We start from the raw sequence: 25,704 nt of genomic DNA on the forward strand, positions 1-25,704 counted from the left end.
TTAGTTAAATAGTGTTAAAAACAGTCAAACTCTCTGTTTAAAAGAATAGCTACTTTAAAGGCAATTGAATTAAATAAGCGTAAGGGAAAGCAAAGAGCTGGTCAAACTTTGGCCACACTAAGGGCCAGTGTATTAGATAAGTAGTGAGGAAAACTCAAAAGCTTACAGCACCTGGTATTCCTAGGCAGTCTCCCATCCAAGTACTAATCAGGCCCAACTCTGCTTAGCTTCTGAGATCAGACGAGATCAGGCGTGGTGGTATGGCCGTAAGCTGTAAAGCTGCTGCAAAAGCTCCCTATTTTAAGGTGAGGCACACTAAGTGCCATTATACTAGATAAGTAATGAATGAAATACAAAAATACTTCAAAATGAGCTACATTAAAGATAAGAGCATTAGTTAAGTAGTTAAAAACAGTCAAACTCTGTTTAAAGTACAGCTACTTTAAAGGCAATTGAATTAAATAAGCAGTAAGGGAAAGCAAAGAGCTGGTCAAACTTTGACCACACTAAGGGCCGTTGTATTAGATAAGTAGTGAAAAACTCAAAACTTACAGCACCTGGTATTCCTAGGCAGTCTCCCATCCAAGTAGAGATCAGGTGAACAGGTGGTATGGCCGTAAGCGAAAGCTGCTGCAAAAGCCCCTATTTTAAGGTGAGGCACACTAAGTGCCATTATACTAGATAAGTAATGAATGAAATACAAAAAAAAAAATACTTCAAAATGAGCTACATTAAAGATAAGAGCATTAGTTAAGTAGTTAAAAACAGTCAAACTCTGTTTAAAGAACAGCTACTTTAAAGGCAATTGAATTAAATAAGCAGTAAGGGAAAGCAAAGAGCTGGTCAAACTTTGACCACACTAAGGGCCAGTGTATTAGATAAGTAGTGAAAAACTCAAAAACTTACAGCACCTGGTATTCCTAGGCAGTCTCCCATCCAAGTACTAACCAGGCCCAACTCTGCTTAGCTTCTGAGATCAGACGAGATCAGGCGTGAACAGGGTGGTATGGCCGTAAGCTGAAAGCTGCTGCAAAAAGCCCCTATTTTAAGGTGAGGCACACTAAGTGCCATTATACTAGATAAGTAATGAATGAAATAAAAAAATACTTCAAAATGAGCTACATTAAAGATAAGAGCATTAGTTAAGTAGTTAAAAACAGTCAAACTCTGTTTAAAGAACAGCTACTTTAAAGGCAATTGAATTAAATAAGCAGTAAGGGAAAGCAAAGAGCTGGTCAAACTTTGACCACACTAAGGGCCAGTGTATTAGATAAGTAGTGAAAAACTCAAAAACTTACAGCACCTGGTATTCCTAGGCAGTCTCCCATCCAAGTACTAACTAGGCCCAACTCTGCTTAGCTTCTGAGATCAGACGAGATCAGGCGTGAACAGGGTGGTATGGCCGTAAGCTTAAAGCTGCTGCAAAAAGCCCCTATTTTAAGGTGAGGCACACTAAGTGCCATTATACTAGATAAGTAATGAATGAAATACAAAAAAATACTTCAAAATGAGCTACATTAAAGATAAGAGCATTAGTTAAGTAGTTAAAAACAGTCAAACTCTGTTTAAAGAACAGCTACTTTAAAGGCAATTGAATTAAATAAGCAGTAAGGGAAAGCAAAGAGCTGGTCAAACTTTGGCCACACTAAGGGCCAGTGTATTAGATAAGTAGTGAAAAACTCAAAACTTACAGCACCTGGTATTCCTAGGCAGTCTCCCATCCAAGTACTAACTAGGCCCAACTCTGCTTAGCTTCTGAGATCAGACGAGATCAGGCGTGAACAGGGTGGTATGGCCGTAAGCTAAAGCTGCTGCAAAAGCCCCTATTTTAAGGTGAGGCACACTAAGTGCCATTATACTAGATAAGTAATGAATGAAATACAAAAAAATACTTCAAAATGAGCTACATTAAAGATAAGAGCATTAGTTAAGTAGTTAAAAACAGTCAAACTCTGTTTAAAGAACAGCTACTTTAAAGGCAATTGAATTAAATAAGCAGTAAGGGAAAGCAAAGAGCTGGTCAAACTTTGGCCACACTAAGGGCCAGTGTATTAGATAAGTAGTGAAAAACTCAAAAACTTACAGCACCTGGTATTCCTAGGCAGTCTCCCATCCAAGTACTAACTAGGCCCCAACTCTGCTTAGCTTCTGAGATCAGACGAGATCAGGCGTGAACAGGGTGGTATGGCCGTAAGCTAAAGCTGCTGCAAAAAGCCCCTATTTTAAGGTGAGGCACACTAAGTGCCATTATACTAGATAAGTAATGAATGAAATACAAAAAAAAAATACTCAAAATGAGCTACATTAAAGATAAGAGCATTAGTTAAGTAGTTAAAAACAGTCAAACTCTGTTTAAAGAACAGCTACTTTAAAGGCAATTGAATTAAATAAGCAGTAAGGGAAAGCAAAGAGCTGGTCAAACTTTGGCCACACTAAGGGCCAGTGTATTAGATAAGTAGTGAAAAACTCAAAAACTTACAGCACCTGGTATTCCTAGGCAGTCTCCCATCCAAGTACTAACTAGGCCCAACTCTGCTTAGCTTCTGAGATCAGACGAGATCAGGCGTGAACAGGGTGGTATGGCCGTAAGCTAAAGCTGCTGCAAAAGCCCCTATTTTAAGGTGAGGCACACTAAGTGCCATTATACTAGATAAGTAATGAATGAAATACAAAAAATACTTCAAAATGAGCTACATTAAAGATAAGAGCATTAGTTAAGTAGTTAAAAACAGTCAAACTCTGTTTAAAGAACAGCTACTTTAAAGGCAATTGAATTAAATAAGCAGTAAGGGAAAGCAAAGAGCTGGTCAAACTTTGGCCACACTAAGGGCCAGTGTATTAGATAAGTAGTGAAAAACTCAAAAACTTACAGCACCTGGTATTCCTAGGCAGTCTCCCATCCAAGTACTAACTAGGCCCAACTCTGCTTAGCTTCTGAGATCAGACGAGATCAGGCGTGAACAGGGTGGTATGGCCGTAAGCTAAAGCTGCTGCAAAAAGCCCCTATTTTAAGGTGAGGCACACTAAGTGCCATTATACTAGATAAGTAATGAATGAAATACAAAAAAATACTTCAAAATGAGCTACATTAAAGATAAGAGCATTAGTTAAGTAGTTAAAAACAGTCAAACTCTGTTTAAAGAACAGCTACTTTAAAGGCAATTGAATTAAATAAGCAGTAAGGGAAAGCAAAGAGCTGGTCAAACTTTGGCCACACTAAGGGCCAGTGTATTAGATAAGTAGTGAAAAACTCAAAAACTTACAGCACCTGGTATTCCTAGGCAGTCTCCCATCCAAGTACTAACTAGGCCCAACTCTGCTTAGCTTCTGAGATCAGACGAGATCAGGCGTGAACAGGGTGGTATGGCCGTAAGCTTAAAGCTGCTGCAAAAGCCCCCTATATTTTAAGGTGAGGCACACTAAGTGCCATTATACTAGATAAGTAATGAATGAAATACAAAAATACTTCAAAATGAGCTACATTAAAGATAAGAGCATTAGTTAAGTAGTTAAAAACAGTCAAACTCTGTTTAAAGAACAGCTACTTTAAAGGCAATTGAATTAAATAAGCAGTAAGGGAAAGCAAAGAGCTGGTCAAACTTTGACCACACTAAGGGCCAGTGTATTAGATAAGTAGTGAAAAACTCAAAAACTTACAGCACCTGGTATTCCTAGGCAGTCTCCCATCCAAGTACTAACTAGGCCCAACTCTGCTTAGCTTCTGAGATCAGACGAGATCAGGCGTGAACAGGGTGGTATGGCCGTAAGCTTAAAGCTGCTGCAAAAGCCCCCTATTTTAAGGTGAGGCACACTAAGTGCCATTATACTAGATAAGTAATGAATGAAATACAAAAAAATACTTCAAAATGAGCTACATTAAAGATAAGAGCATTAGTTAAGTAGTTAAAAACAGTCAAACTCTGTTTAAAGAACAGCTACTTTAAAGGCAATTGAATTAAATAAGCAGTAAGGGAAAGCAAAGAGCTGGTCAAACTTTGGCCACACTAAGGGCCAGTGTATTAGATAAGTAGTGAAAAACTCAAAAACTTACAGCACCTGGTATTCCTAGGCAGTCTCCCATCCAAGTACTAACTAGGCCCAACTCTGCTTAGCTTCTGAGATCAGACGAGATCAGGCGGTGAACAGGGTGGTATGGCCGTAAGCTAAAGCTGCTGCAAAAAGCCCCTATTTTAAGGTGAGGCACACTAAGTGCCATTATACTAGATAAGTAATGAATGAAATACAAAAAAAAAAAAAAATACTTCAAAATGAGCTACATTAAAGATAAGAGCATTAGTTAAGTAGTTAAAAACAGTCAAACTCTGTTTAAAGAACAGCTACTTTAAAGGCAATTGAATTAAATAAGCAGTAAGGGAAAGCAAAGAGCTGGTCAAACTTTGGCCACACTAAGGGCCAGTGTATTAGATAAGTAGTGAAAAACTCAAAACTTACAGCACCTGGTATTCCTAGGCAGTCTCCCATCCAAGTACTAACTAGGCCCAACTCTGCTTAGCTTCTGAGATCAGACGAGATCAGGCGTGAACAGGGTGGTATGGCCGTAGCTAAAGCTGCTGCAAAAAGCCCCTATTTTAAGGTGAGGCACACTAAGTGCCATTATACTAGATAAGTAATGAATGAAATACAAAAAAATACTTCAAAATGAGCTACATTAAAGATAAGAGCATTAGTTAAGTAGTTAAAAACAGTCAAACTCTGTTTAAAGAACAGCTACTTTAAAGGCAATTGAATTAAATAAGCAGTAAGGGAAAGCAAAGAGCTGGTCAAACTTTGGCCACACTAAGGGCCAGTGTATTAGATAAGTAGTGAAAAACTCAAAACTTACAGCACCTGGTATTCCTAGGCAGTCTCCCATCCAAGTACTAACTAGGCCCAACTCTGCTTAGCTTCTGAGATCAGACGAGATCAGGCGTGAACAGGGTGGTATGGCCGTAAGCTAAAGCTGCTGCAAAAAGCCCCTATTTTAAGGTGAGGCACACTAAGTGCCATTATACTAGATAAGTAATGAATGAAATACAAAAAAAAATACTTCAAAATGAGCTACATTAAAGATAAGAGCATTAGTTAAGTAGTTAAAAACAGTCAAACTCTGTTTAAAGAACAGCTACTTTAAAGGCAATTGAATTAAATAAGCAGTAAGGGAAAGCAAAGAGCTGGTCAAACTTTGGCCACACTAAGGGCCAGTGTATTAGATAAGTAGTGAAAAACTCAAAACTTACAGCACCTGGTATTCCTAGGCAGTCTCCCATCCAAGTACTAACTAGGCCCAACTCTGCTTAGCTTCTGAGATCAGACGAGATCAGGCGTGAACAGGGTGGTATGGCCGTAAGCTAAAGCTGCTGCAAAAGCCCCCTATTTTAAGGTGAGGCACACTAAGTGCCATTATACTAGATAAGTAATGAATGAAATACAAAAAAAAATACTTCAAAATGAGCTACATTAAAGATAAGAGCATTAGTTAAGTAGTTAAAAACAGTCAAACTCTGTTTAAAGAACAGCTACTTTAAAGGCAATTGAATTAAATAAGCAGTAAGGGAAAGCAAAGAGCTGGTCAAACTTTGGCCACACTAAGGGCCAGTGTATTAGATAAGTAGTGAAAAACTCAAAAACTTACAGCACCTGGTATTCCTAGGCAGTCTCCCATCCAAGTACTAACTAGGCCCAACTCTGCTTAGCTTCTGAGATCAGACGAGATCAGGCGTGAACAGGGTGGTATGGCCGTGCAAGCTAAAGCTGCTGCAAAAAGCCCCTATTTTAAGGTGAGGCACACTAAGTGCCATTATACTAGATAAGTAATGAATGAAATACAAAAAAAAAAATACTTCAAAATGAGCTACATTAAAGATAAGAGCATTAGTTAAGTAGTTAAAAACAGTCAAACTCTGTTTAAAGAACAGCTACTTTAAAGGCAATTGAATTAAATAAGCAGTAAGGGAAAGCAAAGAGCTGGTCAAACTTTGGCCACACTAAGGGCCAGTGTATTAGATAAGTAGTGAAAAACTCAAAACTTACAGCACCTGGTATTCCTAGGCAGTCTCCCATCCAAGTACTAACTAGGCCCAACTCTGCTTAGCTTCTGAGATCAGACGAGATCAGGCGTGAACAGGGTGGTATGGCCGTAAGCAAAAGCTGCTGCAAAAAGCCCCCTATTTTAAGGTGAGGCACACTAAGTGCCATTATACTAGATAAGTAATGAATGAAATACAAAAAAAATACTTCAAAATGAGCTACATTAAAGATAAGAGCATTAGTTAAGTAGTTAAAAACAGTCAAACTCTGTTTAAAGAACAGCTACTTTAAAGGCAATTGAATTAAATAAGCAGTAAGGGAAAGCAAAGAGCTGGTCAAACTTTGGCCACACTAAGGGCCAGTGTATTAGATAAGTAGTGAAAAAACTCAAAAACTTACAGCACCTGGTATTCCTAGGCAGTCTCCCATCCAAGTACTAACTAGGCCCAACTCTGCTTAGCTTCTGAGATCAGACGAGATCAGGCGTGAACAGGGTGGTATGGCCGTAAGCTAAAGCTGCTGCAAAAGCCCCCTATTTTAAGGTGAGGCACACTATGCCATTATACTAGATAAGTAATGAATGAAATAAATACAAAAAATACTTTCAAAATGAGCTACATTAAAGATAAGAGCATTAGTTAAGTAGTTAAAAACAGTCAAACTCTGTTTAAAGAACAGCTACTTTAAAGGCAATTGAATTAAATAAGCAGTAAGGGAAAGCAAAGAGCTGGTCAAACTTTGGCCACACTAAGGGCCAGTGTATTAGATAAGTAGTGAAAAACTCAAAAACTTACAGCACCTGGTATTCCTAGGCAGTCTCCCATCCAAGTACTAACTAGGCCCAACTCTGCTTAGCTTCTGAGATCAGACGAGATCAGGCGTGAACAGGGTGGTATGGCCGTAAGCGCAAAGCTGCTGCAAAAGCCCCTATTTTAAGGTGAGGCACACTAAGTGCCATTATACTAGATAAGTAATGAATGAAATAAAAAAAAATACTTCAAAATGAGCTACATTAAAGATAAGAGCATTAGTTAAGTAGTTAAAAACAGTCAAACTCTGTTTAAAGAACAGCTACTTTAAAGGCAATTGAATTAAATAAGCAGTAAGGGAAAGCAAAGAGCTGGTCAAACTTTGGCCACACTAAGGGCCAGTGTATTAGATAAGTAGTGAAAAACTCAAAAACTTACAGCACCTGGTATTCCTAGGCAGTCTCCCATCCAAGTACTAACTAGGCCCAACTCTGCTTAGCTTCTGAGATCAGACGAGATCAGGCGTGAACAGGGTGGTATGGCCGTAAGCTAAAAGCTGCTGCAAAAAGCCCCTATTTTAAGGTGAGGCACACTAAGTGCCATTATACTAGATAAGTAATGAATGAAATACAAAAAAAACTTTCAAAATGAGCTACATTAAAGATAAGAGCATTAGTTAAGTAGTTAAAAACAGTCAAACTCTGTTTAAAGAACAGCTACTTTAAAGGCAATTGAATTAAATAAGCAGTAAGGGAAAGCAAAGAGCTGGTCAAACTTTGGCCACACTAAGGGCCAGTGTATTAGATAAGTAGTGAAAAACTCAAAAACTTACAGCACCTGGTATTCCTAGGCAGTCTCCCATCCAAGTACTAACTAGGCCCAACTCTGCTTAGCTTCTGAGATCAGACGTGATCAGGCGTGAACAGGGTGGTATGGCCGTAAGCTAAAGCTGCTGCAAAAAGCCCCTATTTTAAGGTGAGGCACACTAAGTGCCATTATACTAGATAAGTAATGAATGAAATACAAAAAAAAATACTTCAAAATGAGCTACATTAAAGATAAGAGCATTAGTTAAGTAGTTAAAAACAGTCAAACTCTGTTTAAAGAACAGCTACTTTAAAGGCAATTGAATTAAATAAGCAGTAAGGGAAAGCAAAGAGCTGGTCAAACTTTGGCCACACTAAGGGCCAGTGTATTAGATAAGTAGTGAAAAACTCAAAACTTACAGCACCTGGTATTCCTAGGCAGTCTCCCATCCAAGTACTAACTAGGCCCAACTCTGCTTAGCTTCTGAGATCAGACGAGATCAGGCGTGAACAGGGTGGTATGGCCGTAAGCGAAAGCTGCTGCAAAAAGCCCCTATTTTAAGGTGAGGCACACTAAGTGCCATTATACTAGATAAGTAATGAATGAAATACAAAAAAATACTTCAAAATGAGCTACATTAAAGATAAGAGCATTAGTTAAGTAGTTAAAAACAGTCAAACTCTCTGTTTAAAGAACAGCTACTTTAAAGGCAATTGAATTAAATAAGCAGTAAGGAAAGCAAAGAGCTGGTCAAACTTTGGCCACACTAAGGGCCAGTGTATTAGATAAGTAGTGAAAAACTCAAAAACTTACAGCACCTGGTATTCCTAGGCAGTCTCCCATCCAAGTACTAACTAGGCCCAACTCTGCTTAGCTTCTGAGATCAGACGAGATCAGGCGTGAACAGGGTGGTATGGCCAGTAAGCTAAAGCTGCTGCAAAAAGCCCCTATTTTAAGGTGAGGCACACTAAGTGCCATTATACTAGATAAGTAATGAATGAAATACAAAAAAATACTTCAAAATGAGCTACATTAAAGATAAGAGCATTAGTTAAGTAGTTAAAAACAGTCAAACTCTGTTTAAAGAACAGCTACTTTAAAGGCAATTGAATTAAATAAGCAGTAAGGGAAAGCAAAGAGCTGGTCAAACTTTGGCCACACTAAGGGCCAGTGTATTAGATAAGTAGTGAAAAACTCAAAAACTTACAGCACCTGGTATTCCTAGGCAGTCTCCCATCCAAGTACTAACTAGGCCCAACTCTGCTTAGCTTCTGAGATCAGACGAGATCAGGCGTGAACAGGGTGGTATGGCCGTAAGCTTAAAGCTGCTGCAAAAAGCCCCCTATTTTAAGGTGAGGCACACTAAGTGCCATTATACTAGATAAGTAATGAATGAAATACAAAAAAAAATACTTCAAAATGAGCTACATTAAAGATAAGAGCATTAGTTAAGTAGTTAAAAACAGTCAAACTCTGTTTAAAGAACAGCTACTTTAAAGGCAATTGAATTAAATAAGCAGTAAGGGAAAGCAAAGAGCTGGTCAAACTTTGGCCACACTAAGGGCCAGTGTATTAGATAAGTAGTGAAAAACTCAAAAACTTACAGCACCTGGTATTCCTAGGCAGTCTCCCATCCAAGTACTAACTAGGCCCAACTCTGCTTAGCTTCTGAGATCAGACGAGATCAGGCGTGAACAGGGTGGTATGGCCGTAAGCGAAAGCTGCTGCAAAAAGCCCCTATTTTAAGGTGAGGCACACTAAGTGCCATTATACTAGATAAGTAATGAATGAAATACAAAAAAAAAAACTTCAAAATGAGCTACATTAAAGATAAGAGCATTAGTTAAGTAGTTAAAAACAGTCAAACTCTGTTTAAAGAACAGCTACTTTAAAGGCAATTGAATTAAATAAGCAGTAAGGGAAAGCAAAGAGCTGGTCAAACTTTGGCCACACTAAGGGCCAGTGTATTAGATAAGTAGTGAAAAACTCAAAAACTTACAGCACCTGGTATTCCTAGGCAGTCTCCCATCCAAGTACTAACTAGGCCCAACTCTGCTTAGCTTCTGAGATCAGACGAGATCAGGCGTGAACAGGGTGGTATGGCCGTAAGCTAAAGCTGCTGCAAAAAGCCCCTATTTTAAGGTGAGGCACACTAAGTGCCATTATACTAGATAAGTAATGAATGAAATACAAAAAAATACTTCAAAATGAGCTACATTAAAGATAAGAGCATTAGTTAAGTAGTTAAAAACAGTCAAACTCTGTTTAAAGAACAGCTACTTTAAAGGCAATTGAATTAAATAAGCAGTAAGGGAAAGCAAAGAGCTGGTCAAACTTTGGCCACACTAAGGGCCAGTGTATTAGATAAGTAGTGAAAAACTCAAAACTTACAGCACCTGGTATTCTAGGCAGTCTCCCATCCAAGTACTAACTAGGCCCAACTCTGCTTAGCTTCTGAGATCAGACGAGATCAGGCGTGAACAGGGTGGTATGGCCGTAAGCTAAAGCTGCTGCAAAAAGCCCCTATTTTAAGGTGAGGCACACTAAGTGCCATTATACTAGATAAGTAAATGAATGAAATACAAAAAATACTTCAAAATGAGCTACATTAAAGATAAGAGCATTAGTTAAGTAGTTAAAACAGTCAAACTCTGTTTAAAGAACAGCTACTTTAAAGGCAATTGAATTAAATAAGCAGTAAGGGAAAGCAAAGAGCTGGTCAAACTTTGGCCACACTAAGGGCCAGTGTATTAGATAAGTAGTGAAAAACTCAAAAACTTACAGCACCTGGTATTCCTAGGCAGTCTCCCATCCAAGTACTAACTAGGCCCAACTCTGCTTAGCTTCTGAGATCAGACGAGATCAGGCGTGAACAGGGTGGTATGGCCGTGTAGCTAAAGCTGCTGCAAAAAAAAGCCCCTATTTTAAGGTGAGGCACACTAAGTGCCATTATACTAGATAAGTAATGAATGAAATACAAAAAAATACTTCAAAAATGAGCTACATTAAAGATAAGAGCATTAGTTAAGTAGTTAAAAACAGTCAAACTCTGTTTAAAGAACAGCTACTTTAAAGGCAATTGAATTAAATAAGCAGTAAGGGAAAGCAAAGAGCTGGTCAAACTTTGGCCACACTAAGGGCCAGTGTATTAGATAAGTAGTGAAAAACTCAAAAACTTACAGCACCTGGTATTCCTAGGCAGTCTCCCATCCAAGTACTAACTAGGCCCAACTCTGCTTAGCTTCTGAGATCAGACGAGATCAGGCGTGAACAGGGTGGTATGGCCGTAAGCTAAAGCTGCTGCAAAAGCCCCTATTTTAAGGTGAGGCACACTAAGTGCCATTATACTAGATAAGTAATGAATGAAATACAAAAAAAAAAACTTCAAAATGAGCTACATTAAAGATAAGAGCATTAGTTAAGTAGTTAAAAACAGTCAAACTCTGTTTAAAGAACAGCTACTTTAAAGGCAATTGAATTAAATAAGCAGTAAGGGAAAGCAAAGAGCTGGTCAAACTTTGGCCACACTAAGGGCCAGTGTATTAGATAAGTAGTGAAAAACTCAAAAACTTACAGCACCTGGTATTCCTAGGCAGTCTCCCATCCAAGTACTAACTAGGCCCAACTCTGCTTAGCTTCTGAGATCAGACGCAGATCAGGCGTGAACAGGGTGGTATGGCCGTAAGCTAAAGCTGCAAAAAGCCCCCTATTTTAAGGTGAGGCACACTAAGTGCCATTATACTAGATAAGTAATGAATGAAATACAAAAAAAAAAAATACTTCAAAATGAGCTACATTAAAGATAAGAGCATTAGTTAAGTAGTTAAAAACAGTCAAACTCTGTTTAAAGAACAGCTACTTTAAAGGCAATTGAATTAAATAAGCAGTAAGGGAAAGCAAAGAGCTGGTCAAACTTTGGCCACACTAAGGGCCAGTGTATTAGATAAGTAGTGAAAAAACTCAAAAACTTACAGCACCTGGTATTCCTAGGCAGTCTCCCATCCAAGTACTAACTAGGCCCAACTCTGCTTAGCTTCTGAGATCAGACGAGATCAGGCGTGAACAGGGTGGTATGGCCGTAAGCTAAAAAGCTGCTGCAAAAAGCCCCTATTTTAAGGTGAGGCACACTAAGTGCCATTATACTAGATAAGTAATGAATGAAATACAAAAAAAAATACTTCAAAAATGAGCTACATTAAAGATAAGAGCATTAGTTAAGTAGTTAAAAACAGTCAAACTCTGTTTAAAGAACAGCTACTTTAAAGGCAATTGAATTAAATAAGCAGTAAGGGAAAGCAAAGAGCTGGTCAAACTTTGGCCACACTAAGGGCCAGTGTATTAGATAAGTAGTGAAAAACTCAAAACTTACAGCACCTGGTATTCCTAGGCAGTCTCCCATCCAAGTACTAACTAGGCCCAACTCTGCTTAGCTTCTGAGATCAGACGAGATCAGGCGTGAACAGGGTGGTATGGCCGTAAGCTAAAGCTGCTGCAAAAAGCCCCTATTTTAAGGTGAGGCACACTAAGTGCCATTATACTAGATAAGTAATGAATGAAATACAAAAAAATACTTCAAAATGAGCTACATTAAAGATAAGAGCATTAGTTAAGTAGTTAAAAACAGTCAAACTCTGTTTAAAGAACAGCTACTACTTTAAAGGCAATTGAATTAAATAAGTAAGGGAAAGCAAAGAGCTGGTCAAACTTTGGCCACACTAAGGGCCAGTGTATTAGATAAGTAGTGAAAAACTCAAAAACTTACAGCACCTGGTATTCCTAGGCAGTCTCCCATCCAAGTACTAACTAGGCCCAACTCTGCTTAGCTTCTGAGATCAGACGAGATCAGGCGTGAACAGGGTGGTATGGCCGTAAGCTAAAGCTGCTGCAAAAAGCCCCTATTTTAAGGTGAGGCACACTAAGTGCCATTATACTAGATAAGTAATGAATGAAATACAAAAAAAAACTTCAAAATGAGCTACATTAAAGATAAGAGCATTAGTTAAGTAGTTAAAAACAGTCAAACTCTGTTTAAAGAACAGCTACTTTAAAGGCAATTGAATTAAATAAGCAGTAAGGGAAAGCAAAGAGCTGGTCAAACTTTGACCACACTAAGGGCCAGTGTATTAGATAAGTAGTGAAAAACTCAAAAACTTACAGCACCTGGTATTCCTAGGCAGTCTCCCATCCAAGTACTAACTAGGCCCAACTCTGCTTAGCTTCTGAGATCAGACGAGATCAGGCGTGAACAGGGTGGTATGGCCGTAAGCTAAAGCTGCTGCAAAAAGCCCCTATTTTAAGGTGAGGCACACTAAGTGCCATTATACTAGATAAGTAATGAATGAAATACAAAAAAATACTTCAAAATGAGCTACATTAAAGATAAGAGCATTAGTTAAGTAGTTAAAAACAGTCAAACTCTGTTTAAAGAACAGCTACTTTAAAAGGCAATTTGAATTAAATAAGCAGTAAGGGAAAGCAAAGAGCTGGTCAAACTTTGACCACACTAAGGGCCAGTGTATTAGATAAGTAGTGAAAAAACTCAAAAACTTACAGCACCTGGTATTCCTAGGCAGTCTCCCATCCAAGTACTAACTAGGCCCAACTCTGCTTAGCTTCTGAGATCAGACGAGATCAGGCGTGAACAGGGTGGTATGGCCGTAAGCTAAAAGCTGCTGCAAAAAGCCCCTATTTTAAGGTGAGGCACACTAAGTGCCATTATACTAGATAAGTAATGAATGAAATACAAAAAAAAAAAAAAACTTCAAAATGAGCTACATTAAAGATAAGAGCATTAGTTAAGTAGTTAAAAACAGTCAAACTCTGTTTAAAGAACAGCTACTTTAAAGGCAATTGAATTAAATAAGCAGTAAGGGAAAGCAAAGAGCTGGTCAAACTTTGACCACACTAAGGGCCAGTGTATTAGATAAGTAGTGAAAAACTCAAAAACTTACAGCACCTGGTATTCCTAGGCAGTCTCCCATCCAAGTACTAACTAGGCCCAACTCTGCTTAGCTTCTGAGATCAGACGAGATCAGGCGTGAACAGGGTGGTATGGCCGTAAGCTAAAGCTGCTGCAAAAAGCCCCCTATTTTAAGGTGAGGCACACTAAGTGCCATTATACTAGATAAGTAATGAATGAAATACAAAAAAAAATACTTCAAAATGAGCTACATTAAAGATAAGAGCATTAGTTAAGTAGTTAAAAACAGTCAAACTCTGTTTAAAGAACAGCTACTTTAAAGGCAATTGAATTAAATAAGCAGTAAGGGAAAGCAAAGAGCTGGTCAAACTTTGGCCACACTAAGGGCCAGTGTATTAGATAAGTAGTGAAAAACTCAAAAACTTACAGCACCTGGTATTCCTAGGCAGTCTCCCATCCAAGTACTAACTAGGCCCAACTCTGCTTAGCTTCTGAGATCAGACGAGATCAGGCGTGAACAGGGTGGTATGGCCGTAAGCTTAAAGCTGCTGCAAAAAGCCCCTATTTTAAGGTGAGGCACACTAAGTGCCATTATACTAGATAAGTAATGAATGAAATACAAAAAAAAATACTTCAAAATGAGCTACATTAAAGATAAGAGCATTAGTTAAGTAGTTAAAAACAGTCAAACTCTGTTTAAAGAACAGCTACTTTAAAGGCAATTGAATTAAATAAGTAAGTAAGAAAGCAAAGAGCTGGTCAAACTTTGACCACACTAAGGGCCAGTGTATTAGATAAGTAGTGAAAAACTCAAAAACTTACAGCACCTGGTATTCCTAGGCAGTCTCCCATCCAAGTACTAACTAGGCCCAACTCTGCTTAGCTTCTGAGATCAGACGAGATCAGGCGTGAACAGGGTGGTATGGCCGTAAGCTAAAGCTGCTGCAAAAAGCCCCTATTTTAAGGTGAGGCACACTAAGTGCCATTATACTAGATAAGTAATGAATGAAATACAAAAAAAAAAAAATACTTCAAAATGAGCTACATTAAAGATAAGAGCATTAGTTAAGTAGTTAAAAACAGTCAAACTCTGTTTAAAGAACAGCTACTTTAAAGGCAATTGAATTAAATAAGCAGTAAGGGAAAGCAAAGAGCTGGTCAAACTTTGACCACACTAAGGGCCAGTGTATTAGATAAGTAGTGAAAAACTCAAAACTTACAGCACCTGGTATTCCTAGGCAGTCTCCCATCCAAGTACTAACTAGGCCCAACTCTGCTTAGCTTCTGAGATCAGACGAGATCAGGCGGGAACAGGTATGGCCGGCCGTAAGCTTAAAGCTGCTGCAAAAAGCCCCTATTTTAAGGTGAGGCACACTAAGTGCCATTATACTAGATAAGTAATGAATGAAATACAAAAAAAAAAACTTCAAAATGAGCTACATTAAAGATAAGAGCATTAGTTAAGTAGTTAAAAACAGTCAAACTCTGTTTAAAGAACAGCTACTTTAAAGGCAATTGAATTAAATAAGCAGTAAGGGAAAGCAAAGAGCTGGTCAAACTTTGACCACACTAAGGGCCAGTGTATTAGATAAGTAGTGAAAAACTCTCAAAAACTTACAGCACCTGGTATTCCTAGGCAGTCTCCCATCCAAGTACTAACTAGGCCCAACTCTGCTTAGCTTCTGAGATCAGACGAGATCAGGCGTGAACAGGGTGGTATGGCCGTAAGCTAAAGCTGCTGCAAAAGCCCCCTATTTTAAGGTGAGGGCACACTAAGTGCCATTATACTAGATAAGTAATGAATGAAATACAAAAAAAAAACTTCAAAATGAGCTACATTAAAGATAAGAGCATTAGTTAAGTAGTTAAAAACAGTCAAACTCTGTTTAAAGAACAGCTACTTTAAAGGCAATTGAATTAAATAAGCAGTAAGGGAAAGCAAAGAGCTGGTCAAACTTTGACCACACTAAGGGCCAGTGTATTAGATAAGTAGTGAAAAACTCAAAAACTTACAGCACCTGGTATTCCTAGGCAGTCTCCCATCCAAGTACTAACTAGGCCCAACTCTGCTTAGCTTCTGAGATCAGACGAGATCAGGCGTGAACAGGGTGGTATGGCCGTAAGCTAAAGCTGCTGCAAAAAGCCCCTATTTTAAGGTGAGGCACACTAAGTGCCATTATACTAGATAAGTAATGAATGAAATACAAAAAAAAAAATACTTCAAAATGAGCTACATTAAAGATAAGAGCATTAGTTAAGTAGTTAAAAACAGTCAAACTCTGTTTAAAGAACAGCTACTTTAAAGGCAATTGAATTAAATAAGCAGTAAGGGAAAGCAAAGAGCTGGTCAAACTTTGGCCACACTAAGGGCCAGTGTATTAGATAAGTAGTGAAAAACTCAAAAACTTACAGCACCTGGTATTCCTAGGCAGTCTCCCATCCAAGTACTAACTAGGCCCAACTCTGCTTAGCTTCTGAGATCAGACGAGATCAGGCGTGAACAGGGTGGTATGGCCGTAAGCGCAAAGCTGCTGCAAAAAGCCCCCTATTTTAAGGTGAGGCACACTAAGTGCCATTATACTAGATAAGTAATGAATGAAATACAAAAAAAAAAAAAAATACTTCAAAATGAGCTACATTAAAGATAAGAGCATTAGTTAAGTAGTTAAAAACAGTCAAACTCTGTTTAAAGAACAGCTACTTTAAAGGCAATTGAATTAAATAAGCAGTAAGGGAAAGCAAAGAGCTGGTCAAACTTTGACCACACTAAGGGCCAGTGTATTAGATAAGTAGTGAAAAACTCAAAAACTTACAGCACCTGGGTATTCCTAGGCAGTCTCCCATCCAAGTACTAACTAGGCCCAACTCTGCTTAGCTTCTGAGATCAGACGAGATCAGGCGTGAACAGGGTGGTATGGGCCGTAAGCAGCAAAAAGCTGCTGCAAAAAGCCCCTATTTTAAGGTGAGGCACACTAAGTGCCATTATACTAGATAAGTAATGAATGAAATACAAAAAAAAAATACTTCAAAATGAGCTACATTAAAGATAAGAGCATTAGTTAAGTAGTTAAAAACAGTCAAACTCTGTTTAAAGAACAGCTACTTTAAAGGCAATTGAATTAAATAAGCAGTAAGGGAAAGCAAAGAGCTGGTCAAACTTTGGCCACACTAAGGGCCAGTGTATTAGATAAGTAGTGAAAAACTCAAAAACTTACAGCACCTGGTATTCCTAGGCAGTCTCCCATCCAAGTACTAACTAGGCCCAACTCTGCTTAGCTTCTGAGATCAGACGAGATCAGGCGTGAACAGGGTGGTATGGCCGTAAGCTAAAGCTGCTGCAAAAAGCCCCTATTTTAAGGTGAGGCACACTAAGTGCCATTATACTAGATAAGTAATGAATGAAATACAAAAAAAAACTTCAAAATGAGCTACATTAAAGATAAGAGCATTAGTTAAGTAGTTAAAAACAGTCAAACTCTGTTTAAAGAACAGCTACTTTAAAGGCAATTGAATTAAATAAGCAGTAAGGGAAAGCAAAGAGCTGGTCAAACTTTGACCACACTAAGGGCCAGTGTATTAGATAAGTAGTGAAAAACTCAAAAAACTTACAGCACCTGGTATTCCTAGGCAGTCTCCCATCCAAGTACTAACTAGGCCCAACTCTGCTTAGCTTCTGAGATCAGACGAGATCAGGCGTGAACAGGGTGGTATGGCCGTAAGCTAAAGCTGCTGCAAAAAGCCCCTATTTTAAGGTGAGGCACACTAAGTGCCATTATACTAGATAAGTAATGAATGAAATACAAAAAAAAACTTCAAAATGAGCTACATTAAAGATAAGAGCATTAGTTAAGTGTTAAAAACAGTCAAACTCTGTTTAAAGAACAGCTACTTTAAAGGCAATTGAATTAAATAAGCAGTAAGGGAAAGCAAAGAGCTGGTCAAACTTTGGCCACACTAAGGGCCAGTGTATTAGATAAGTAGTGAAAAACTCAAAAACTTACAGCACCTGGTATTCCTAGGCAGTCTCCCATCCAAGTACTAACTAGGCCCAACTCTGCTTAGCTTCTGAGATCAGACGAGATCAGGCGTGAACAGGGTGGTATGGCCGTAAGCTAAGCTGCTGCAAAAAGCCCTATATTTTAAGGTGAGGCACACTATGCCATTATACTAGATAAGTAATGAATGAAATACAAAAAAAAAACTACTTCAAAATGAGCTACATTAAAGATAAGAGCATTAGTTAAGTAGTTAAAAACAGTCAAACTCTGTTTAAAGAACAGCTACTTTAAAGGCAATTGAATTAAATAAGCAGTAAGGGAAAGCAAAGAGCTGGTCAAACTTTGACCACACTAAGGGCCAGTATTAGATAAGTAGTGAAAAACTCAAAAACTTACAGCACCTGGTATTCCTAGGCAGTCTCCCATCCAAGTACTAACTAGGCCCAACTCTGCTTAGCTTCTGAGATCAGACGAGATCAGGCGTGAACAGGGTGGTATGGCCGTAAGCTAAAGCTGCTGCAAAAAGCCCCCTATTTTAAGGTGAGGCACACTAAGTGCCATTATACTAGATAAGTAATGAATGAAATACAAAAAAAAACTTCAAAATGAGCTACATTAAAGATAAGAGCATTAGTTAAGTAGTTAAAAACAGTCAAACTCTGTTTAAAGAACAGCTACTTTAAAGGCAATTGAATTAAATAAGCAGTAAGGGAAAGCAAAGAGCTGGTCAAACTTTGACCACACTAAGGGCCAGTGTATTAGATAAGTAGTGAAAAACTCAAAAACTTACAGCACCTGGTATTCCTAGGCAGTCTCCCATCCAAGTACTAACTAGGCCCAACTCTGCTTAGCTTCTGAGATCAGACGAGATCAGGCGTGAACAGGGTGGTATGGCCGTAAGCGAAAGCTGCTGCAAAAAGCCACCTATTTTAAGGTGAGGCACACTAAGTGCCATTATACTAGATAAGTAATGAATGAAATACAAAAAAAAACTACTCAAAATGAGCTACATTAAAGATAAGAGCATTAGTTAAGTAGTTAAAAACAGTCAAACTCTGTTTAAAGAACAGCTACTTTAAAGGCAATTGAATTAAATAAGCAGTAAGGGAAAGCAAAGAGCTGGTCAAACTTTGGCCACACTAAGGGCCAGTGTATTAGATAAGTAGTGAAAAACTCAAAAACTACAGCACCTGGTATTCCTAGGCAGTCTCCCATCCAAGTACTAACTAGGCCCAACTCTGCTTAGCTTCTGAGATCAGACGAGATCAGGCGTGAACAGGTGGTATGGCCGTAAGCTTAAAGCTGCTGCAAAAAGCCCCTATTTTAAGGTGAGGCACACTAAGTGCCATTATACTAGATAAGTAATGAATGAAATACAAAAAAAAAATACTTCAAAATGAGCTACATTAAAGATAAGAGCATTAGTTAAGTAGTTAAAAACAGTCAAACTCTGTTTAAAGAACAGCTACTTTAAAGGCAATTGAATTAAATAAGCAGTAAGGGAAAGCAAAGAGCTGGTCAAACTTTGGCCACACTAAGGGCCAGTGTATTAGATAAGTAGTGAAAAACTCAAAACTTACAGCACCTGGTATTCCTAGGCAGTCTCCCATCCAAGTACTAACTAGGCCCAACTCTGCTTAGCTTCTGAGATCAGACGAGATCAGGCGTGAACAGGGTGGTATGGCCGTAAGCTAAAGCTGCTGCAAAAGCCCCTATTTTAAGGTGAGGCACACTAAGTGCCATTATACTAGATAAGTAATGAATGAAATACAAAAAAAAAAAAACTTCAAAATGAGCTACATTAAAGATAAGAGCATTAGTTAAGTAGTTAAAAACAGTCAAACTCTGTTTAAAGAACAGCTACTTTAAAGGCAATTGAATTAAATAAGCAGTAAGGGAAAGCAAAGAGCTGGTCAAACTTTGACCACACTAAGGGCCAGTGTATTAGATAAGTAGTGAAAAACTCAAAACTTACAGCACCTGGTATTCCTAGGCAGTCTCCCATCCAAGTACTAACTAGGCCCAACTCTGCTTAGCTTCTGAGATCAGACGAGATCAGGCGTGAACAGGGTGGTATGGCCGTAAGCTAAAGCTGCTGCAAAAGCCCCTATTTTTTAAGGTGAGGCACACTAAGTGCCATTATACTAGATAAGTAATGAATGAAATACAAAAAAATACTTCAAAAATGAGCTACATTAAAGATAAGAGCATTAGTTAAGTAGTTAAAAACAGTCAAACTCTGTTTAAAGAACAGCTACTTTAAAGGCAATTGAATTAAATAAGCAGTAAGGGAAAGCAAAGAGCTGGTCAAACTTTGACCACACTAAGGGCCAGTGTATTAGATAAGTAGTGAAAAACTCAAAAACTTACAGCACCTGGTATTCCTAGGCAGTCTCCCATCCAAGTACTAACTAGGCCCAACTCTGCTTAGCTTCTGAGATCAGACGAGATCAGGCGTGAACAGGGTGGTATGGCCGTAAGCTAAAGCTGCTGCAAAAAGCCCTATATTTAAGGTGAGGCACACTAAGTGCCATTATACTAGATAAGTAATGAATGAAATACAAAAAAAAAAAAACTTCAAAATGAGCTACATTAAAGATAAGAGCATTAGTTAAGTAGTTAAAAACAGTCAAACTCTGTTTAAAGAACAGCTACTTTAAAGGCAATTGAATTAAATAAGCAGTAAGGGAAAGCAAAGAGCTGGTCAAACTTTGACCACACTAAGGGCCAGTGTATTAGATAAGTAGTGAAAAACTCAAAAACTTACAGCACCTGGTATTCCTAGGCAGTCTCCCATCCAAGTACTAACTAGGCCCAACTCTGCTTAGCTTCTGAGATCAGACGAGATCAGGCGTGAACAGGGTGGTATGGCCGTAAGCAAGCTAAAGCTGCTGCAAAAAGCCCCTATTTTAAGGTGAGGCACACTATGCCATTATACTAGATAAGTAATGAATGAAATACAAAAAAAAAAATACTTCAAAATGAGCTACATTAAAGATAAGAGCATTAGTTAAGTAGTTAAAAACAGTCAAACTCTGTTTAAAGAACAGCTACTTTAAAGGCAATTGAATTAAATAAGCAGTAAGGGAAAGCAAAGAGCTGGTCAAACTTTGACCACACTAAGGGCCAGTGTATTAGATAAGTAGTGAAAAACTCAAAAACTTACAGCACCTGGTATTCCTAGGCAGTCTCCCATCCAAGTACTAACTAGGCCCAACTCTGCTTAGCTTCTGAGATCAGACGAGATCAGGCGTGAACAGGGTGGTATGGCCGTAAGCTAAAGCTGCTGCAAAAGCCCCCTATTTTAAGGTGAGGCACACTAAGTGCCATTATACTAGATAAGTAATGAATGAAATACAAAAAAAAACTTCAAAAATGAGCTACATTAAAGATAAGAGCATTAGTTAAGTAGTTAAAAACAGTCAAACTCTGTTTAAAGAACAGCTACTTTAAAGGCAATTGAATTAAATAAGCAGTAAGGGAAAGCAAAGAGCTGGTCAAACTTTGACCACACTAAGGGCCAGTGTATTAGATAAGTAGTGAAAAACTCAAAACTTACAGCACCTGGTATTCCTAGGCAGTCTCCCATCCAAGTACTAACTAGGCCCAACTCTGCTTAGCTTCTGAGATCAGACGAGATCAGGCGTGAACAGGGTGGTATGGCCGTGAGCTAAAGCTGCTGCAAAAGCCCCTATTTTAAGGTGAGGCACACTAAGTGCCATTATACTAGATAAGTAATGAATGAAATACAAAAAAAAAAAAATACTTCAAAATGAGCTACATTAAAGATAAGAGCATTAGTTAAGTAGTTAAAAACAGTCAAACTCTGTTTAAAGAACAGCTACTTTAAAGGCAATTGAATTAAATAAGCAGTAAGGGAAAGCAAAGAGCTGGTCAAACTTTGGCCACACTAAGGGCCAGTGTATTAGATAAGTAGTGAAAAACTCAAAAACTTACAGCACCTGGTATTCCTAGGCAGTCTCCCATCCAAGTACTAACTAGGCCCAACTCTGCTTAGCTTCTGAGATCAGACGAGATCAGGCGTGAACAGGGTGGTATGGCCGTAAGCTAAAAGCTGCTGCAAAAAGCCCCTATTTTAAGGTGAGGCACACTAAGTGCCATTATACTAGATAAGTAATGAATGAAATACAAAAAAAAAAAAAAACTTCAAAATGAGCTACATTAAAGATAAGAGCATTAGTTAAGTAGTTAAAAACAGTCAAACTCTGTTTAAAGAACAGCTACTTTAAAGGCAATTGAATTAAATAAGCAGTAAGGGAAAGCAAAGAGCTGGTCAAACTTTGGCCACACTAAGGGCCAGTGTATTAGATAAGTAGTGAAAAACTCAAAAACTTACAGCACCTGGTATTCCTAGGCAGTCTCCCATCCAAGTACTAACTAGGCCCAACTCTGCTTAGCTTCTGAGATCAGACGAGATCAGGCGTGAACAGGGTGGTATGGCCGTAAGCTAAAGCTGCTGCAAAAGCCCCTATTTTAAGGTGAGGCACACTAAGTGCCATTATACTAGATAAGTAATGAATGAAATACAAAAAAAAACTTCAAAATGAGCTACATTAAAGATAAGAGCATTAGTTAAGTAGTTAAAAACAGTCAAACTCTGTTTAAAGAACAGCTACTTTAAAGGCAATTGAATTAAATAAGCAGTAAGGGAAAGCAAAGAGCTGGTCAAACTTTGGCCACACTAAGGGCCAGTGTATTAGATAAGTAGTGAAAAACTCAAAACTTACAGCACCTGGTATTCCTAGGCAGTCTCCCATCCAAGTACTAACTAGGCCCAACTCTGCTTAGCTTCTGAGATCAGACGAGATCAGGCGTGAACAGGGTGGTATGGCCGTAAGCTAAAGCTGCTGCAAAAAGCCCCTATTTTAAGGTGAGGCACACTAAGTGCCATTATACTAGATAAGTAATGAATGAAATACAAAAAAAAACTTCAAAATGAGCTACATTAAAGATAAGAGCATTAGTTAAGTAGTTAAAAACAGTCAAACTCTGTTTAAAGAACAGCTACTTTAAAGGCAATTGAATTAAATAAGCAGTAAGGGAAAGCAAAGAGCTGGTCAAACTTTGACCACACTAAGGGCCAGTGTATTAGATAAGTAGTGAAAAACTCAAAAACTTACAGCACCTGGTATTCCTAGGCAGTCTCCCATCCAAGTACTAACTAGGCCCAACTCTGCTTAGCTTCTGAGATCAGACGAGATCAGGCGTGAACAGGGTGGTATGGCCGTAAGCTAAAGCTGCTGCAAAAAGCCCCCTATTTTAAGGTGAGGCACACTAAGTGCCATTATACTAGATAAGTAATGAATGAAATACAAAAAAATACTTCAAAATGAGCTACATTAAAGATAAGAGCATTAGTTAAGTAGTTAAAAACAGTCAAACTCTGTTTAAAGAACAGCTACTTTAAAGGCAATTGAATTAAATAAGCAGTAAGGGAAAGCAAAGAGCTGGTCAAACTTTGACCACACTAAGGGCCAGTGTATTAGATAAGTAGTGAAAAACTCAAAACTTTACAGCACCTGGTATTCCTAGGCAGTCTCCCATCCAAGTACTAACTAGGCCCAACTCTGCTTAGCTTCTGAGATCAGACGAGATCAGGCGTGAACAGGGTGGTATGGCCGTAAGCGCTAAAGCTGCTGCAAAAAGCCCCTATTTTAAGGTGAGGCACACTAAGTGCCATTATACTAGATAAGTAATGAATGAAATACAAAAAAAAAAAAACTTCAAAATGAGCTACATTAAAGATAAGAGCATTAGTTAAGTAGTTAAAAACAGTCAAACTCTGTTTAAAGAACAGCTACTTTAAAGGCAATTGAATTAAGCAGTAAGGGAAAGCAAAGAGCTGGTCAAACTTTGACCACACTAAGGGCCAGTGTATTAGATAAGTAGTGAAAAACTCAAAAACTTACAGCACCTGGTATTTCTAGGCAGTCTCCCATCCAAGTACTAACTAGGCCCAACTCTGCTTAGCTTCTGAGATCAGACGAGATCAGGCGTGAACAGGGTGGTATGGCCGTAAGCGAAAGCTGCTAAAAAAGCCCCCTATTTTAAAGTGAGGCACACTAAGTGCCATTATACTAGATAAGTAATGAATGAAATACAAAAAAAATACTTCAAAATGAGCTACATTAAAGATAAGAGCATTAGTTAAGTAGTTAAAAACAGTCAAACTCTGTTTAAAGAACAGCTACTTTAAAGGCAATTGAATTAAATAAGTAAGGAAAGCAAAGAGCTGGTCAAACTTTGACCACACTAAGGGCCAGTGTATTAGATAAGTAGTGAAAAACTCAAAAACTTACAGCACCTGGTATTCCTAGGCAGTCTCCCATCCCAAGTACTAACTAGGCCCAACTCTGCTTAGCTTCTGAGATCAGACGAGATCAGGCGTGAACAGGGTGGTATGGCCGTAAGCTAAAGCTGCTGCAAAAAGCCCCTATTTTAAGGTGAGGCACACTAAGTGCCATTATACTAGATAAGTAATGAATGAAATACAAAAAAAAAAATACTTCAAAATGAGCTACATTAAAGATAAGAGCATTAGTTAAGTAGTTAAAAACAGTCAAACTCTGTTTAAAGAACAGCTACTTTAAAGGCAATTGAATTAAATAAGCAGTAAGGGAAAGCAAAGAGCTGGTCAAACTTTGGCCACACTAAGGGCCAGTGTATTAGATAAGTAGTGAAAAACTCAAAAACTTACAGCACCTGGTATTCCTAGGCAGTCTCCCATCCAAGTACTAACTAGGCCCAACTCTGCTTAGCTTCTGAGATCAGACGAGATCAGGCGTGAACAGGGTGGTATGGCCGTAAGCTAAAGCTGCTGCAAAAGCCCCTATTTTAAGGTGAGGCACACTAAGTGCCATTATACTAGATAAGTAATGAATGAAATACAAAAAAAAAAAACTTCAAAATGAGCTACATTAAAGATAAGAGCATTAGTTAAGTAGTTAAAAACAGTCAAACTCTGTTTAAAGAACAGCTACTTTAAAGGCAATTGAATTAAATAAGCAGTAAGGGAAAAGCAAAGAGCTGGTCAAACTTTGACCACACTAAGGGCCAGTGTATTAGATAAGTAGTGAAAAACTCAAAAACTTACAGCACCTGGTATTCCTAGGCAGTCTCCCATCCAAGTACTAACTAGGCCCAACTCTGCTTAGCTTCTGAGATCAGACGAGATCAGGCGTGAACAGGGTGGTATGGCCGTAAGCTAAAGCTGCTGCAAAAAGCCCCTATTTTAAGGTGAGGCACACTAAGTGCCATTATACTAGATAAGTAATGAATGAAATACAAAAAAAAAAAAAATACTTCAAAATGAGCTACATTAAAGATAAGAGCATTAGTTAAGTAGTTAAAAACAGTCAAACTCTGTTTAAAGAACAGCTACTTTAAAGGCAATTGAATTAAATAAGCAGTAAGGGAAAGCAAAGAGCTGGTCAAACTTTGGCCACACTAAGGGCCAGTGTATTAGATAAGTAGTGAAAAAACTCAAAAACTTACAGCACCTGGTATTCCTAGGCAGTCTCCCATCCAAGTACTAACTAGGCCCAACTCTGCTTAGCTTCTGAGATCAGACGAGATCAGGCGAACAGGGTGGTATGGCCGTAGCAAAAGCTGCTGCTGCAAAAGCCCCTATTTTAAGGTGAGGCACACTAAGTGCCATTATACTAGATAAGTAATGAATGAAATACAAAAAAAAAAAAAAATACTTCAAAATGAGCTACATTAAAGATAAGAGCATTAGTTAAGTAGTTAAAAACAGTCAAACTCTGTTTAAAGAACAGCTACTTTAAAGGCAATTGAATTAAATAAGCAGTAAGGGAAAGCAAAGAGCTGGTCAAACTTTTTGGCCACACTAAGGGCCAGTGTATTAGATAAGTAGTGAAAAACTCAAAAACTTACAGCACCTGGTATTCCTAGGCAGTCTCCCATCATCCAAGTACTAACTAGGCCCAACTCTGCTTAGCTTCTGAGATCAGACGAGATCAGGCGTGAACAGGGTGGTATGGCCGTAAGCTAAAGCTGCTGCAAAAGCCCCTATTTTAAGGTGAGGCACACTATGCCATTATACTAGATAAGTAATGAATGAAATACAAAAAAAAACTTCAAAATGAGCTACATTAAAGATAAGAGCATTAGTTAAGTAGTTAAAAACAGTCAAACTCTGTTTAAAGAACAGCTACTTTAA

General features: G+C 38.4%; 46 non-coding genes and 17 pseudogenes across 46 annotated transcripts; all 63 read right to left on the reverse strand.

The window, feature by feature from the left end:
• Positions 1–159: 159 nt before the first annotated feature.
• On the reverse strand, positions 160–272 carry LOC122336517 (annotated as a pseudogene).
• A 627-nt stretch (positions 273–899) lies between these two features.
• LOC122336433 lies at positions 900–1,018 on the reverse strand. Its single transcript, XR_006249258.1, has one exon. It is a non-coding gene; the product is annotated as a 5S ribosomal RNA (ribosomal RNA).
• Positions 1,019–1,291: 273 nt separating this feature from the next.
• Positions 1,292–1,410, reverse strand: LOC122336451. The gene has a single exon (XR_006249275.1). It is a non-coding gene; the product is annotated as a 5S ribosomal RNA (ribosomal RNA).
• A 274-nt stretch (positions 1,411–1,684) lies between these two features.
• LOC122336464 lies at positions 1,685–1,803 on the reverse strand. The gene has a single exon (XR_006249286.1). It is a non-coding gene; the product is annotated as a 5S ribosomal RNA (ribosomal RNA).
• Positions 1,804–2,076: 273 nt separating this feature from the next.
• On the reverse strand, positions 2,077–2,196 carry LOC122336487 (annotated as a pseudogene).
• A 276-nt stretch (positions 2,197–2,472) lies between these two features.
• On the reverse strand, positions 2,473–2,591 carry LOC122336475. The gene has a single exon (XR_006249295.1). It is a non-coding gene; the product is annotated as a 5S ribosomal RNA (ribosomal RNA).
• A 272-nt stretch (positions 2,592–2,863) lies between these two features.
• LOC122336486 lies at positions 2,864–2,982 on the reverse strand. Its single transcript, XR_006249296.1, has one exon. It is a non-coding gene; the product is annotated as a 5S ribosomal RNA (ribosomal RNA).
• A 274-nt stretch (positions 2,983–3,256) lies between these two features.
• Positions 3,257–3,375, reverse strand: LOC122336497. Its single transcript, XR_006249297.1, has one exon. It is a non-coding gene; the product is annotated as a 5S ribosomal RNA (ribosomal RNA).
• Positions 3,376–3,650: 275 nt separating this feature from the next.
• Positions 3,651–3,769, reverse strand: LOC122336509. The gene has a single exon (XR_006249298.1). It is a non-coding gene; the product is annotated as a 5S ribosomal RNA (ribosomal RNA).
• A 275-nt stretch (positions 3,770–4,044) lies between these two features.
• LOC122336490 lies at positions 4,045–4,164 on the reverse strand (annotated as a pseudogene).
• A 281-nt stretch (positions 4,165–4,445) lies between these two features.
• LOC122336491 lies at positions 4,446–4,564 on the reverse strand (annotated as a pseudogene).
• A 272-nt stretch (positions 4,565–4,836) lies between these two features.
• Positions 4,837–4,955, reverse strand: LOC122336521. The gene has a single exon (XR_006249299.1). It is a non-coding gene; the product is annotated as a 5S ribosomal RNA (ribosomal RNA).
• A 275-nt stretch (positions 4,956–5,230) lies between these two features.
• On the reverse strand, positions 5,231–5,349 carry LOC122336532. Its single transcript, XR_006249300.1, has one exon. It is a non-coding gene; the product is annotated as a 5S ribosomal RNA (ribosomal RNA).
• Positions 5,350–5,625: 276 nt separating this feature from the next.
• Positions 5,626–5,744, reverse strand: LOC122336515 (annotated as a pseudogene).
• Positions 5,745–6,023: 279 nt separating this feature from the next.
• LOC122336544 lies at positions 6,024–6,142 on the reverse strand. Its single transcript, XR_006249301.1, has one exon. It is a non-coding gene; the product is annotated as a 5S ribosomal RNA (ribosomal RNA).
• Positions 6,143–6,419: 277 nt separating this feature from the next.
• Positions 6,420–6,538, reverse strand: LOC122336549. Its single transcript, XR_006249303.1, has one exon. It is a non-coding gene; the product is annotated as a 5S ribosomal RNA (ribosomal RNA).
• Positions 6,539–6,814: 276 nt separating this feature from the next.
• On the reverse strand, positions 6,815–6,933 carry LOC122336550. Its single transcript, XR_006249304.1, has one exon. It is a non-coding gene; the product is annotated as a 5S ribosomal RNA (ribosomal RNA).
• A 274-nt stretch (positions 6,934–7,207) lies between these two features.
• LOC122336551 lies at positions 7,208–7,326 on the reverse strand. Its single transcript, XR_006249305.1, has one exon. It is a non-coding gene; the product is annotated as a 5S ribosomal RNA (ribosomal RNA).
• A 275-nt stretch (positions 7,327–7,601) lies between these two features.
• LOC122336469 lies at positions 7,602–7,720 on the reverse strand. Its single transcript, XR_006249291.1, has one exon. It is a non-coding gene; the product is annotated as a 5S ribosomal RNA (ribosomal RNA).
• Positions 7,721–7,995: 275 nt separating this feature from the next.
• Positions 7,996–8,114, reverse strand: LOC122336552. Its single transcript, XR_006249306.1, has one exon. It is a non-coding gene; the product is annotated as a 5S ribosomal RNA (ribosomal RNA).
• Positions 8,115–8,389: 275 nt separating this feature from the next.
• LOC122336498 lies at positions 8,390–8,509 on the reverse strand (annotated as a pseudogene).
• A 274-nt stretch (positions 8,510–8,783) lies between these two features.
• LOC122336553 lies at positions 8,784–8,902 on the reverse strand. The gene has a single exon (XR_006249307.1). It is a non-coding gene; the product is annotated as a 5S ribosomal RNA (ribosomal RNA).
• A 278-nt stretch (positions 8,903–9,180) lies between these two features.
• On the reverse strand, positions 9,181–9,299 carry LOC122336555. Its single transcript, XR_006249308.1, has one exon. It is a non-coding gene; the product is annotated as a 5S ribosomal RNA (ribosomal RNA).
• A 276-nt stretch (positions 9,300–9,575) lies between these two features.
• LOC122336556 lies at positions 9,576–9,694 on the reverse strand. The gene has a single exon (XR_006249309.1). It is a non-coding gene; the product is annotated as a 5S ribosomal RNA (ribosomal RNA).
• A 273-nt stretch (positions 9,695–9,967) lies between these two features.
• LOC122336500 lies at positions 9,968–10,085 on the reverse strand (annotated as a pseudogene).
• A 273-nt stretch (positions 10,086–10,358) lies between these two features.
• LOC122336519 lies at positions 10,359–10,477 on the reverse strand (annotated as a pseudogene).
• Positions 10,478–10,756: 279 nt separating this feature from the next.
• On the reverse strand, positions 10,757–10,875 carry LOC122336557. The gene has a single exon (XR_006249310.1). It is a non-coding gene; the product is annotated as a 5S ribosomal RNA (ribosomal RNA).
• A 275-nt stretch (positions 10,876–11,150) lies between these two features.
• Positions 11,151–11,270, reverse strand: LOC122336502 (annotated as a pseudogene).
• A 278-nt stretch (positions 11,271–11,548) lies between these two features.
• On the reverse strand, positions 11,549–11,667 carry LOC122336558. The gene has a single exon (XR_006249311.1). It is a non-coding gene; the product is annotated as a 5S ribosomal RNA (ribosomal RNA).
• A 278-nt stretch (positions 11,668–11,945) lies between these two features.
• Positions 11,946–12,064, reverse strand: LOC122336559. The gene has a single exon (XR_006249312.1). It is a non-coding gene; the product is annotated as a 5S ribosomal RNA (ribosomal RNA).
• Positions 12,065–12,338: 274 nt separating this feature from the next.
• On the reverse strand, positions 12,339–12,457 carry LOC122336561. The gene has a single exon (XR_006249314.1). It is a non-coding gene; the product is annotated as a 5S ribosomal RNA (ribosomal RNA).
• A 274-nt stretch (positions 12,458–12,731) lies between these two features.
• LOC122336562 lies at positions 12,732–12,850 on the reverse strand. The gene has a single exon (XR_006249315.1). It is a non-coding gene; the product is annotated as a 5S ribosomal RNA (ribosomal RNA).
• Positions 12,851–13,127: 277 nt separating this feature from the next.
• Positions 13,128–13,246, reverse strand: LOC122336563. Its single transcript, XR_006249316.1, has one exon. It is a non-coding gene; the product is annotated as a 5S ribosomal RNA (ribosomal RNA).
• A 281-nt stretch (positions 13,247–13,527) lies between these two features.
• On the reverse strand, positions 13,528–13,646 carry LOC122336564. Its single transcript, XR_006249317.1, has one exon. It is a non-coding gene; the product is annotated as a 5S ribosomal RNA (ribosomal RNA).
• A 277-nt stretch (positions 13,647–13,923) lies between these two features.
• LOC122336565 lies at positions 13,924–14,042 on the reverse strand. Its single transcript, XR_006249318.1, has one exon. It is a non-coding gene; the product is annotated as a 5S ribosomal RNA (ribosomal RNA).
• Positions 14,043–14,318: 276 nt separating this feature from the next.
• On the reverse strand, positions 14,319–14,437 carry LOC122336566. Its single transcript, XR_006249319.1, has one exon. It is a non-coding gene; the product is annotated as a 5S ribosomal RNA (ribosomal RNA).
• Positions 14,438–15,114: 677 nt separating this feature from the next.
• Positions 15,115–15,233, reverse strand: LOC122336567. Its single transcript, XR_006249320.1, has one exon. It is a non-coding gene; the product is annotated as a 5S ribosomal RNA (ribosomal RNA).
• A 276-nt stretch (positions 15,234–15,509) lies between these two features.
• On the reverse strand, positions 15,510–15,628 carry LOC122336568. Its single transcript, XR_006249321.1, has one exon. It is a non-coding gene; the product is annotated as a 5S ribosomal RNA (ribosomal RNA).
• A 278-nt stretch (positions 15,629–15,906) lies between these two features.
• Positions 15,907–16,025, reverse strand: LOC122336569. Its single transcript, XR_006249322.1, has one exon. It is a non-coding gene; the product is annotated as a 5S ribosomal RNA (ribosomal RNA).
• Positions 16,026–16,309: 284 nt separating this feature from the next.
• LOC122336522 lies at positions 16,310–16,430 on the reverse strand (annotated as a pseudogene).
• Positions 16,431–16,711: 281 nt separating this feature from the next.
• On the reverse strand, positions 16,712–16,830 carry LOC122336571. The gene has a single exon (XR_006249323.1). It is a non-coding gene; the product is annotated as a 5S ribosomal RNA (ribosomal RNA).
• A 275-nt stretch (positions 16,831–17,105) lies between these two features.
• Positions 17,106–17,224, reverse strand: LOC122336573. The gene has a single exon (XR_006249325.1). It is a non-coding gene; the product is annotated as a 5S ribosomal RNA (ribosomal RNA).
• Positions 17,225–17,497: 273 nt separating this feature from the next.
• On the reverse strand, positions 17,498–17,616 carry LOC122336574. The gene has a single exon (XR_006249326.1). It is a non-coding gene; the product is annotated as a 5S ribosomal RNA (ribosomal RNA).
• Positions 17,617–17,890: 274 nt separating this feature from the next.
• Positions 17,891–18,009, reverse strand: LOC122336575. Its single transcript, XR_006249327.1, has one exon. It is a non-coding gene; the product is annotated as a 5S ribosomal RNA (ribosomal RNA).
• A 275-nt stretch (positions 18,010–18,284) lies between these two features.
• Positions 18,285–18,403, reverse strand: LOC122336576. The gene has a single exon (XR_006249328.1). It is a non-coding gene; the product is annotated as a 5S ribosomal RNA (ribosomal RNA).
• Positions 18,404–18,679: 276 nt separating this feature from the next.
• LOC122336523 lies at positions 18,680–18,797 on the reverse strand (annotated as a pseudogene).
• Positions 18,798–19,074: 277 nt separating this feature from the next.
• LOC122336577 lies at positions 19,075–19,193 on the reverse strand. The gene has a single exon (XR_006249329.1). It is a non-coding gene; the product is annotated as a 5S ribosomal RNA (ribosomal RNA).
• Positions 19,194–19,469: 276 nt separating this feature from the next.
• Positions 19,470–19,588, reverse strand: LOC122336578. The gene has a single exon (XR_006249330.1). It is a non-coding gene; the product is annotated as a 5S ribosomal RNA (ribosomal RNA).
• Positions 19,589–19,864: 276 nt separating this feature from the next.
• LOC122336579 lies at positions 19,865–19,983 on the reverse strand. The gene has a single exon (XR_006249331.1). It is a non-coding gene; the product is annotated as a 5S ribosomal RNA (ribosomal RNA).
• Positions 19,984–20,261: 278 nt separating this feature from the next.
• Positions 20,262–20,380, reverse strand: LOC122336580. Its single transcript, XR_006249332.1, has one exon. It is a non-coding gene; the product is annotated as a 5S ribosomal RNA (ribosomal RNA).
• A 280-nt stretch (positions 20,381–20,660) lies between these two features.
• LOC122336581 lies at positions 20,661–20,779 on the reverse strand. The gene has a single exon (XR_006249333.1). It is a non-coding gene; the product is annotated as a 5S ribosomal RNA (ribosomal RNA).
• A 274-nt stretch (positions 20,780–21,053) lies between these two features.
• LOC122336479 lies at positions 21,054–21,172 on the reverse strand (annotated as a pseudogene).
• Positions 21,173–21,451: 279 nt separating this feature from the next.
• Positions 21,452–21,570, reverse strand: LOC122336582. The gene has a single exon (XR_006249334.1). It is a non-coding gene; the product is annotated as a 5S ribosomal RNA (ribosomal RNA).
• Positions 21,571–21,851: 281 nt separating this feature from the next.
• On the reverse strand, positions 21,852–21,970 carry LOC122336584. Its single transcript, XR_006249336.1, has one exon. It is a non-coding gene; the product is annotated as a 5S ribosomal RNA (ribosomal RNA).
• A 272-nt stretch (positions 21,971–22,242) lies between these two features.
• Positions 22,243–22,361, reverse strand: LOC122336585. The gene has a single exon (XR_006249337.1). It is a non-coding gene; the product is annotated as a 5S ribosomal RNA (ribosomal RNA).
• A 274-nt stretch (positions 22,362–22,635) lies between these two features.
• Positions 22,636–22,754, reverse strand: LOC122336587. Its single transcript, XR_006249338.1, has one exon. It is a non-coding gene; the product is annotated as a 5S ribosomal RNA (ribosomal RNA).
• Positions 22,755–23,029: 275 nt separating this feature from the next.
• LOC122336489 lies at positions 23,030–23,148 on the reverse strand (annotated as a pseudogene).
• A 276-nt stretch (positions 23,149–23,424) lies between these two features.
• Positions 23,425–23,543, reverse strand: LOC122336480 (annotated as a pseudogene).
• A 271-nt stretch (positions 23,544–23,814) lies between these two features.
• Positions 23,815–23,934, reverse strand: LOC122336499 (annotated as a pseudogene).
• Positions 23,935–24,212: 278 nt separating this feature from the next.
• LOC122336588 lies at positions 24,213–24,331 on the reverse strand. The gene has a single exon (XR_006249339.1). It is a non-coding gene; the product is annotated as a 5S ribosomal RNA (ribosomal RNA).
• A 277-nt stretch (positions 24,332–24,608) lies between these two features.
• Positions 24,609–24,727, reverse strand: LOC122336589. Its single transcript, XR_006249340.1, has one exon. It is a non-coding gene; the product is annotated as a 5S ribosomal RNA (ribosomal RNA).
• A 282-nt stretch (positions 24,728–25,009) lies between these two features.
• Positions 25,010–25,126, reverse strand: LOC122336529 (annotated as a pseudogene).
• A 285-nt stretch (positions 25,127–25,411) lies between these two features.
• Positions 25,412–25,533, reverse strand: LOC122336508 (annotated as a pseudogene).
• Positions 25,534–25,704: the final 171 nt, after the last annotated feature.

The sequence above is a fragment of the Puntigrus tetrazona genome, unplaced genomic scaffold (assembly GCF_018831695.1).
Source record: "Puntigrus tetrazona isolate hp1 unplaced genomic scaffold, ASM1883169v1 S000000965, whole genome shotgun sequence".
NCBI lineage: Eukaryota > Metazoa > Chordata > Actinopteri > Cypriniformes > Cyprinidae > Puntigrus > Puntigrus tetrazona.